Source organism: Cynocephalus volans, chromosome 17 (genome assembly GCF_027409185.1).
Source record: "Cynocephalus volans isolate mCynVol1 chromosome 17, mCynVol1.pri, whole genome shotgun sequence".
NCBI lineage: Eukaryota > Metazoa > Chordata > Mammalia > Dermoptera > Cynocephalidae > Cynocephalus > Cynocephalus volans.
The window spans coordinates 47,080,457-47,089,992 of record NC_084476.1 but is presented as its reverse complement, the minus strand read 5'-3'; positions in this window follow the sequence as shown (position 1 = coordinate 47,089,992).

Genomic DNA, 9,536 nt, shown 5'->3' with positions numbered 1-9,536 from the left:
CTATGGAGAATAAGCTGATTGCAAGGAAAAAAGATGCTCACAGATAAGGCAAGGGTAGGCTTTTTGTCCCCCATTGTGGAATAGTACAGGGAACAATGCAAATGTATTGAGGCTGGTAATTCCAAGTCATGAGAGGGAAATTAAAATGATGACTCTGGAAGAATAGTTTCAAATGTCAAGGAGTTTGAGGCAGGTGATCAATTTAGTGAAATGACAATTGCTTTAGGAGAGGCTGCTTCTTTGAAAGGATTGATACATACAGCAAGGCAAGGTAGGTGACTGTGCTGCTAAGTTTTTAATATTGCTATGAGTTTTAACTTTAAATATATTTGTGACTTTGCGTGTAGCTCTGAATTTTGAGTGTCATAATTACTTAAAATCTTTTATGGATTTGATTACTGTAGCTATCACTGTAATTTGATGAGGTTTCAGAACTACATTCCATTTCTAATTTTGGTTTTATTATTTCCAAGTGCCAAAATACTTAACACAAAACCACCTCTTATTCTATAATAAAAAGCAATGGAGACAAGATATTCAGTTGAAAAAAATTACTTTTTTTTTTTTTTTTTTTTTTTTAAAGATGACCGGTAAGGGGATCGTATCACTTGATGTGGTTTTGGCAGCACCACGCTCTCCCAAGTGAGCCAATCAGCCAACCCTCCATAGGGATCCGAACCCGTGGCCCTGGTGCTGTCAGCACCGCACTCTCCAAGTGTGCACGGGCCGGCCCTGCTCCATGGTAGTTTTAGATGCTTCCCTCCTTTCTTCTCAGAATTTTCATTTTCCCATGTTCTCCTGGACAACTTCAACCCTGCTAACGATTAAAACCCATCACATCTGTCTGTCATGGTGTGGATTGGCTCCCAAGCAGAAGACTCAGGGCTTCTTTGAACTAGGACTTGCATTGACTTCAACTCAACCAAGCCGAGGCGCCGATCTTGTGATTACACTTAGCATGTGCTATGAATGGAGAGAAATGAAGTGAAAAGTGCCTATGAGATGCGAAGTCAAACTTGTCACGTTCCTAGTCCCCTCTCTGGGCTTCTCTCCATCTTCAGCTCCACCTCACTGTTTACCCCTTAAAGAAGCCAGATGCTCTCTAATTCGTATGTCCACGAAACACTTGGTTTCAAATAACGGGTATTAAATGACTATTTGTTGGAAGTTCTGTATCCTAAATTTGTAGGTGTCCTTTATGTGACTGACGATGGCATGAATACCTAGTGTTAACAGTCTTTGGTGTGCTCAGCAGTAAGATCCGTTAGGAATTGTCATGGAAACTTGTAAAATAAAAAAAAATCCAAATGCATGTCATCTGGCCTTGGAGTCCAGTTCTTCAGTACACACTCTGCTGATTTGGGCACCTCAGTCAGGAACCCAGTCAAAGAACCTCACAGAGTCACCCACAGGCCACGAAGCCACAGCACACGAGCAAGACTTTCCTGTGCTGCCCTGTTAACCATGAGCAGATGCCAAGGGCCCCAGATGTTTCAGCAAATCCTCTAGTTTCAGCAAATCCTCTAATATGAAATAGGCCAAAGCAAACAAACAGAAAAGGAAAAAGCGAATTGGAAGAAATAGAGATCATGCAAGGGAAACAGAAAATACCATTAACTTCCTCAGAGTTATAGGAGAGAAACTGTTGGACTTACTGAAGAAGAACAGACATTGTTAAAGTAGAAGAGGGAGAAGATGAATCAAATAACCATGAGGTCGTTTAGAAATTAAAAATATAACTGTTGAAATTTTTGTTTGTTTGTTGTGTGTGTGTGTGTGTGTGTGACAGTTAAGGGAGTTGTAACCCTACGGGTGGTGTCGCCCGCACCGCGCTCAGCCAGTGAGCGCACCGGCCATCCCTATGTGGGATCCGAACCCGCAGCAGCGCCCCTGCGCTCCCAGCGCCGCTCTCTCCCGAGTGCGCCACGGGGCGGCCCATAAGTGTTGAAATTTAACTTAGAAAACAACTCACTAGAAAGATGAGAAAATAACACACAGGAAGCCTGATTAGATCGAAAAGACAAAAGGATAACAAGAAAGATACAATTGCAAGAAAAGCATAAAAAAGTAAAAGGAGTAAAAGGGAAAGAGAGAGAGAAAACGGAAGTGCGAGTCCGGCAGAGCCAGTGTCTGAACAACACGCGCTCCAGGAAGAGCCGCGGAGATGGGCAGGAGGAGAGAACCGTGAGAGAAAGGAGGAAGGGACAGGTCCCGGAGGTCCCCATAGGTCCCCACGTGGAGAGTGACGATGGGTCCACACGCCGCCCCGCACTGGGGAAGCACAGGGGACACCGTGTCAGCTCTGGGTGTGGGGGTCCAGGGGACGGACCCTGCGGAGGAGCCTCAAGAGGGAGACGACAGGGGAGTCCGGCCTTCAGCGTCTCGTGCAGAGTCGGTTCCGATCTCCGCTTTTCCTCGTCAAACGTGAGTCCGACAAGGCGAAGACGGGCCTCTGGACGTTTAGCAGCCCAAGACCGTTTTCTTAGCAGTCTATGGGGGGCGTCTCCCACTAGGAAGAAGACATAAACCCGGACAGGGGACAGGGCCCTGGTGACGGCCACGGGGGATCATGCCGACCCCGACTACTCGGAGGCTTCAGTGTAGACATCGGCTCCCAGGAGGTGTCGTCCAGAGCACCACATGGGTCCCTGAGGCGTTCACCTGTGGTGACAGCAGCTGCCCTAACCGGGACAGTGCGCGTGCACAGACGCCACAGCGCACAGAGGGCACGCGGTCCGCGCCGGGCTGTCAGCCGCGTCCCCGCAGCCGCGGGTGAGCGGCGCTCAGAGCCGCGGACGGGAAGCCGCGGTCGCGGGGTGCGCTCTCCGTGGCGCCTCCTGGTGGCCCTGAGTGCAGCTGCCGCCCCCAGGCCGCCCGTCCTTCCCGGGGACAGGAGCGCACGACCGGCCGGTCTCCACTCCCTGCTCCCGCCCCTCTGCGACTGATGACAGCGGGTTCCAGCGACACGACGGATTCCCACGGGCGCTCCAGGTCGGTGCAAGGGGTCCGCGCTGACGAGGCGCCGAGCACAGCCGTGAGGGGGACCCGCGTGGGCTGTCGTCGGCCGACGGTCCTGGCGGTTCCTCGGCCCCAGGCTGGCAGGCACAGTCCGCAGCATGACAGTCCTGACCGCGGAGCTGTGTGCTATTAAAGCCACACGGTCACCACGAGCGACGGTATCTTGTGTACTTTTTCAAAACTGAGTTTTCTATTCTATGCCTTTACTCAACCGTATGAAATATAGAATTAGTAATTTATCAAATTGCGTAAAAAATGTCAATTGTTATTTATATATAAACAAAATTTATAGATTTATTTGGAAGCATTGATATATTTTCCCTACTTATTTTCTCATCTATGAACATGTACATCTCTTCATTGTCTTCAGTTTGTTCATTTTTTCAATAACATTTTACACTCAGTGTTTAGAAATCATGATTGTAAAAATGCACCCTAATTATTCATGCAAACCTTATGAATGAAAATTTGGGGTGTTTCCAACCCTTAGTAATAGGTATTGTCATATTAACAATCTTGTCGACACCTCACCTTATAATTTTTCAAGGTTACATATGATATAGATTCCTGAATATTGGGTTACAGTGTAAAATAGTAAATATACAAGTATAATTTTGCTAAATTTTGCGAGTTTTTGCTCCTTATGGGCTCTACCATTTGCATTCCACCACAGTGTATTATAATACCTGGATCCCCACAGTCTCACTAACAAGTTTGTTATCAAAAAATTAAATTTTGCAAATCTAATAGGTGAAGTCTTGTATTTCAATATATTTTAAATGTATAGTTCTCTATGAGGGATTTTAAGCACCTAATTAAGTATTGATGCCAATTTAAATTTCCTTTTGTGTTATTAGATTGTTCATATATTTTGTTCATTTTTATTTCATTTTGTTGGTCATTTCCATCTCATTTTTTCACACATCATTGTATTAGTGATATTATCCTAGTTTAAGAGGTTTTTGGTTTTTTTGCTTTTTTTTAAATTGAAACATTATTGATCACCCATTTTAAGTATTATAGCTTGTAATTACTTTTTGTCGTGTCCTTTTGACCTAGTTGGTGGCATTTACCTTTTGTTTGAGTTTGCTTTGCTTTATTAATTGCTGCTATGTCATCCATGTTAACTGCTGCTACATTAGTAGCAGCATATTTTCACCAGTGATTTGAAATGCTATCTTTCTTAAATACTAAATTTCTATAAATCTTGGGTATCTCTTTGAATTCTCCATTCTTTTTCATTAGGTTTTATATTTACTTATAAACAAATTCCATATGGTCTTGATAATGAAGCATTTATAAAAAAATTTTTTTCGATCTCTGGTAGACTTACCCCTCCCTTTTGATTTGTTTCCTCATTTTTTTCTGATGAACGATTAATGTTTCATCAACATTTTATAATCAGCTTATGTTGTTCTAGGTGAAGAAACAAATGAGACTATTTTTAATGTGATCATGACACACGTATAAAGTAACTTAGGAGAAAATAAAATCCTTAGGATGATGTGGGTTTCTGGCCAAGAAAATATCTCTGACATTTCTCTATCGTTTGTGTATGTATGTTTTAAGAGTGTTCTAATGCTTAAATCACATAGTTAAACAGGCTTTGTTGAGTTCTTGTTAGCTTTATGCCAAATATTTTAACAATTTTGTGGCTATTGAAAATGGAATCTTGATTTGTGTAATGTAATCTAGATAGTTATTGTTATTACATAAGACATTTATTAATTTTATATGTGAATTTTTCTAAATCGCAACATGAAAATTTTAGTTTAGTAAGTCGTCTTGTTTGTAATAGGTTTTTAATTAATTCTTTTTGATTTTCTAAATTCACAATACATACACATAACCCATTTTTCTCCATCTTGAGATATACAAATACGTATGGTCAAATCTTATTTTATCTAGTGTCTTGATATTTATGAGTCTTACATTTTCTCAAAAGTAGTTTTGGCTTCTGTGGAAATTATTATGTGTTTTTCTTTCTTCTAATGCTTAATACTTTCGCAAAATATTGAAGTTAGTAATTCATCTCAAATTTAATTTTGTGAACGGTACCTAGCAAAAGCATAACTGGATTTAATGTCCAAATAAATAATATTTCAATCCCTGTAATGATGAAGTGCTTTCCCCTAAGCAATCTGAATCCTTTCCACATATACCAGAATCTGTTTCAAAATTCAAACTTTTACTCCACTGAACTATTCGCTTATTCTTTGCCAATCTCATGCACTTTCAAGTATGTTCCTTTGCAATACATTTTATTAGACGGAGCAAATTTCCTCTTTGTTTTTATTATTATTGTTCTTCTTATGTCTTGAACATTTTGGGGGCCATTTTTGCACATAATTTTTTTCATATTAACTTTGAGGTTATTTGACAAGTCCCCTAAACATCACTCTTTGGAATTTTTCAAGTTTAGCTTTATTGAATCTATTGATTAACATAAGTAGAATACATATAGATGTGGCGTAACTTCCTAGCATCACTGCTGCCTGGCACATGGACACACGTGGGCATTTTGGTAGGAGCTGCTGAGTGGCTCCTGCGACAGGGGTATCTATGAACACATCTCCTGGGGCATCTGCTGGGACCTCTTCTTCCTTCATTCTCACAAGAGCTGGTGGTCACCAGACATACAGACCTGCCCATCTGATGGGGCAAATGCTATCTGAATAGTGAGTAAATTTCTGTGCATAATCATTAGGGAGGCCGCGGATGTCTGACATTTACTGGCCATGTGAATTGCGTCCCTGTGGAACTGCAGGAATATGTCCTTTGTCCCTATGGATAAATGAGAACTCTTTGTACAACTAGGATGCATACTACCCTTTCTCTGCCCATGAAGAATTTTCCAGTCTGGGGTTTGTCTTTTCACCTTTTGACATTATTCTGGTTTTTGTTTGGACCAGGAAAAGTCAGCATTTTCCTCAGTGGCTTCTGGCTCTCTGGTCATTCAAAAGTAGTTCCTATTTCAAGATTATGGCAATAATAACTATCAGGGCTTTGTGTTTGTACATAGAGTCTTTGATTTTTCTGTAATTTTCCTCTTACTAAAAACATAAAATGAAAATTAATCAGATCTTTCTCATATTATGCGGCCAGGTACAAAAGGCCACATAACATATAACTGTACTGATAGGAACAATCCACGATAGGTAAATTCACACACACAGGAAATTGAGTGGTAGTAAGGGACAGGGAGAGGCGGGATGGGGAGTGACAGCTTAACGGCTACAGAGTCGATGAAGCTGTTTGATCACTAGATGGTGGTAAGGTTTGCGCCATATTAAAAATGTACTTAATGCCACTGAATGGTAATTTTGAAAATATTGAGAACACTTTATTTTATACAAGGGATATTATTGAAAATAAAAGATGAAAAAATTTGAGGAGATGCAGGACACGGACAAAAATGAGGAGAAGCACAGCGTCAAGGAAGGGCAAGAACAGATCTGGAGTGGGGACTGGTGAGAGTGTTTGTGGGAGCTGTGGAGCCAGGGCTCCCCTGGGTGCTGGTGTTTCTTCTAATTCTTCTGATGTTTCAGGAACGGTTATGTCAGGTTGCGCTAGCTCTACCTCTGGATCTTGATCTTTCTCCTGCTCTTTCTCTTGCTCTTTCTCCAGATCTTTCTCTTGATCTTTCTGTTGCTCCTGCTCTGGATCTTGCGTCTGATCTACCACTTGCTCTGGATCTTGTTCCTGCTCTACCTCTTGCTCTGGATCTTGCTCCTGCTCTACCTCTTGCTCTGGATCTTGCTCCTGCTCTTCTTCTTGCTCTGGCTTGGGCTGTGGATCTTGCTCTCGCTCTGCCTCTGGCAGTGGAGGTGGAGCTGGAGCTGGAACTCGAGCCGAACATGGCAGCAGCTCTTGGGACAGTTGTTCAGCCGGGGCGGAAGCTGGAACTGGAGAGACAACAATTGAAAATATCAATGTGAGTTTCTATGTCTCATCCAATGACACTGTCTTTCTAGAAGCCCATGTCCAGAGACCCAGCCTCAGGAAGTCTCCCCACACTGCAGAACACTGTATGATTGTTCTGAGTACTCAGTGCCCCTGTCCCCAGCCTGCTTCTGGAAACTCTGCTCTGTGTGGCCCAGCCCAGGCCCCTCCCCCAACCCGCACAGGCACCCACCCTCTTCCTCCTCACCCTCAGTCTCCGCCTCACTAGGCTCCAGGTGCTCCAGCTTCTCCAGCTGCGCCAGAAGAAGATCAGCCTTACGCTCCACCTCTGATCCTCGCATACTGATATGTACATAGGCCGAAAGAAACTTCAAAGAATGAAATTCAGGAGGCTCGTGGAAATCGGTGGAATAGAATTCCAGCCAGATCTTTAAGACAGAGGACATGGCACTGTGGGAGACAGGTGGGCAACAGCATCAGAGGCCTGGCCTATCCCTCTATGCTGCCCTCCCAAGGCTCCCCTGAGTGAGCTGCAGTCTTGTACCCTCTGCCCGTGCCTGTCCATAGACCAGCCCATCCAATGTCCACCCCCAGTATGGCAGTTCTGGCACAGATGGGCCTGGCAGCCAAGGAGGGGCTGGCAAAAGCCTCCATGGGAGGAGCCTTCAACCACTGATGTGACCACATTTCCCTTCTTCAGGGAAACCTGACAACCTCCTCTGTCTGTGTCACTGCCCCATCCCTGCTGGAATGACCTGTCCACCCCAGGAGGGTGCTGTCTGCCCTGGGCATTACTCACTGGCACACAGGAGGTGTCCGGCAATATCTGATCAATGAGGAAACAGAGGGAGGCGCTGCTGCCCTGGCCTAACCAGGGCCCTTGGAAAAGCCCAAACTTGAGCTCACACGTGAATGTACTGCCCAAGTATCTGCATGAAAATCTGCATATCCTTTTCCCAGTGACAGCAATCTCTTGGCCCTGACCACACTCTGCACCCTCAGCACCAGCTGAGCATCCCCATGGAGGCTCCAGCCCCGAGTGTGAGCGGGATGCTCTGCACACCTCCTGCTCTGGCTCAGCACGGGCTCTGGGGGTGTGGGCAGGGCTGGGTGGGAGGGCGTGGGGATGGATTCTCTCTGGGCTCACTCTGCTCTCCAGCCTCTCGCACACCCTACGGTGCCTGGGACCACATCCCCAGCCGTCTTGACTCCTTTCCCTGCAGGGAAAGCCTTGAGCCCTCAGCCCTGTAGCAGGAATCATAAGATGTGTGAGAGCCAGAGTTCTGCCAGCCTCCCACCCACAGGCCCCCGCAGACCACACGCAGTTGTGTGGAGATGGGAGCCCCTCCTTCTGCACCTAAACCCCACTTACCATTTTAGCTGCTCCAGGGATTCGCCATCCCCGTGACAATCAGTAATCATGTTTCCATACCTAGAGGAGGTCAGGAGTGTGTCAAATCTACCATAGGGTGGCACTACCTGCTTCTCATGTCTACTGTGACTGTCTCACCTCTGACTAGACTGGAAGCCCACGAGGGCAGGGAATGTAGTCTCCTCGGTTCATTGGATTATGGTCAGTGCCCAGAAAGTGACTGCACAAAGTGTGGCGTCACGTATGATTGTTGAAGGAATGAACCCCAACCAACTCCTCCCAAGATATCTGGGTGCACCTGAAGCCGCTCTGCCCGCCTCTGGTCTCCCTGCTTTGAATACACCCAGGAGCCTACAGATAGAATCTCAAATTTCCTGTAAAAATGTGAAAACAGTGAAGCCCAAGTCAACGAGGTCAGTGAGGGGGTGACAGAGACTTCCTCGTAGGGGTGTCAGGAATCCTGAATGAGGACGACCGTGGCCCCTCCAGCAGACCTTCCACAGGGCTGGACTCAGGAGCAGCACTTTCCATGGGGGACCCACTGGAGCTTGTTCCTGTTACCACCCACTGAACACAGGAGGAAACTGAGGCTCAGAGGGGTGTGGTGACAGTCCTAAGACTCACAGCTGGGAGGCGGCCAAGTGACACTGTGTGATCCAGGGCCTGAGTGCTCACCTGAGGAAAAGCAGGTGCAGCACATGCCGGGGACTGGCAAAGTTCTTGTAGCTTGACAGAAACAGGTGGACATAAGATTGGTCACCACCCAAGACTGCAGGCACCAGGTGCTCCACCCGCTTCTTCAGGGTGCGTGCCGGGACAGGCCACACCATGTGGGTGGCATCCGAGCTCAATGAAGATGTGTCTTCACTCTAGGACAGGACAGGGGAGAGATACACAGTGACAGCACCGTGAACCCCAAGGAGGGCAGGGGCTGGAGGCCAGTCTTAACCCCAGGGAGGACATGAGAAGACAGCCTGAGGGCCCAGGGTTAATGGACAGGGTGGTGGTTGCCACCCCGGCAGTCCCCGTTCACCCTCCAGCCAGACCTGAGGTGTGAACACACCAGGACCAGCAGGTTTATAAACCCCCCACCCTCTGCCCCTGCCCTGGGAGGGTGTCCCATGTCCCCATTCCCCACACACTCAGGAGGAGGGGGTGCGGTCACCCAGGGAGGCTCATAGTGCTGCCCTGGCCTTGCCCAACCTCCTCTGGGCCACCTGACATTACCTTTGGGGACCTCCTC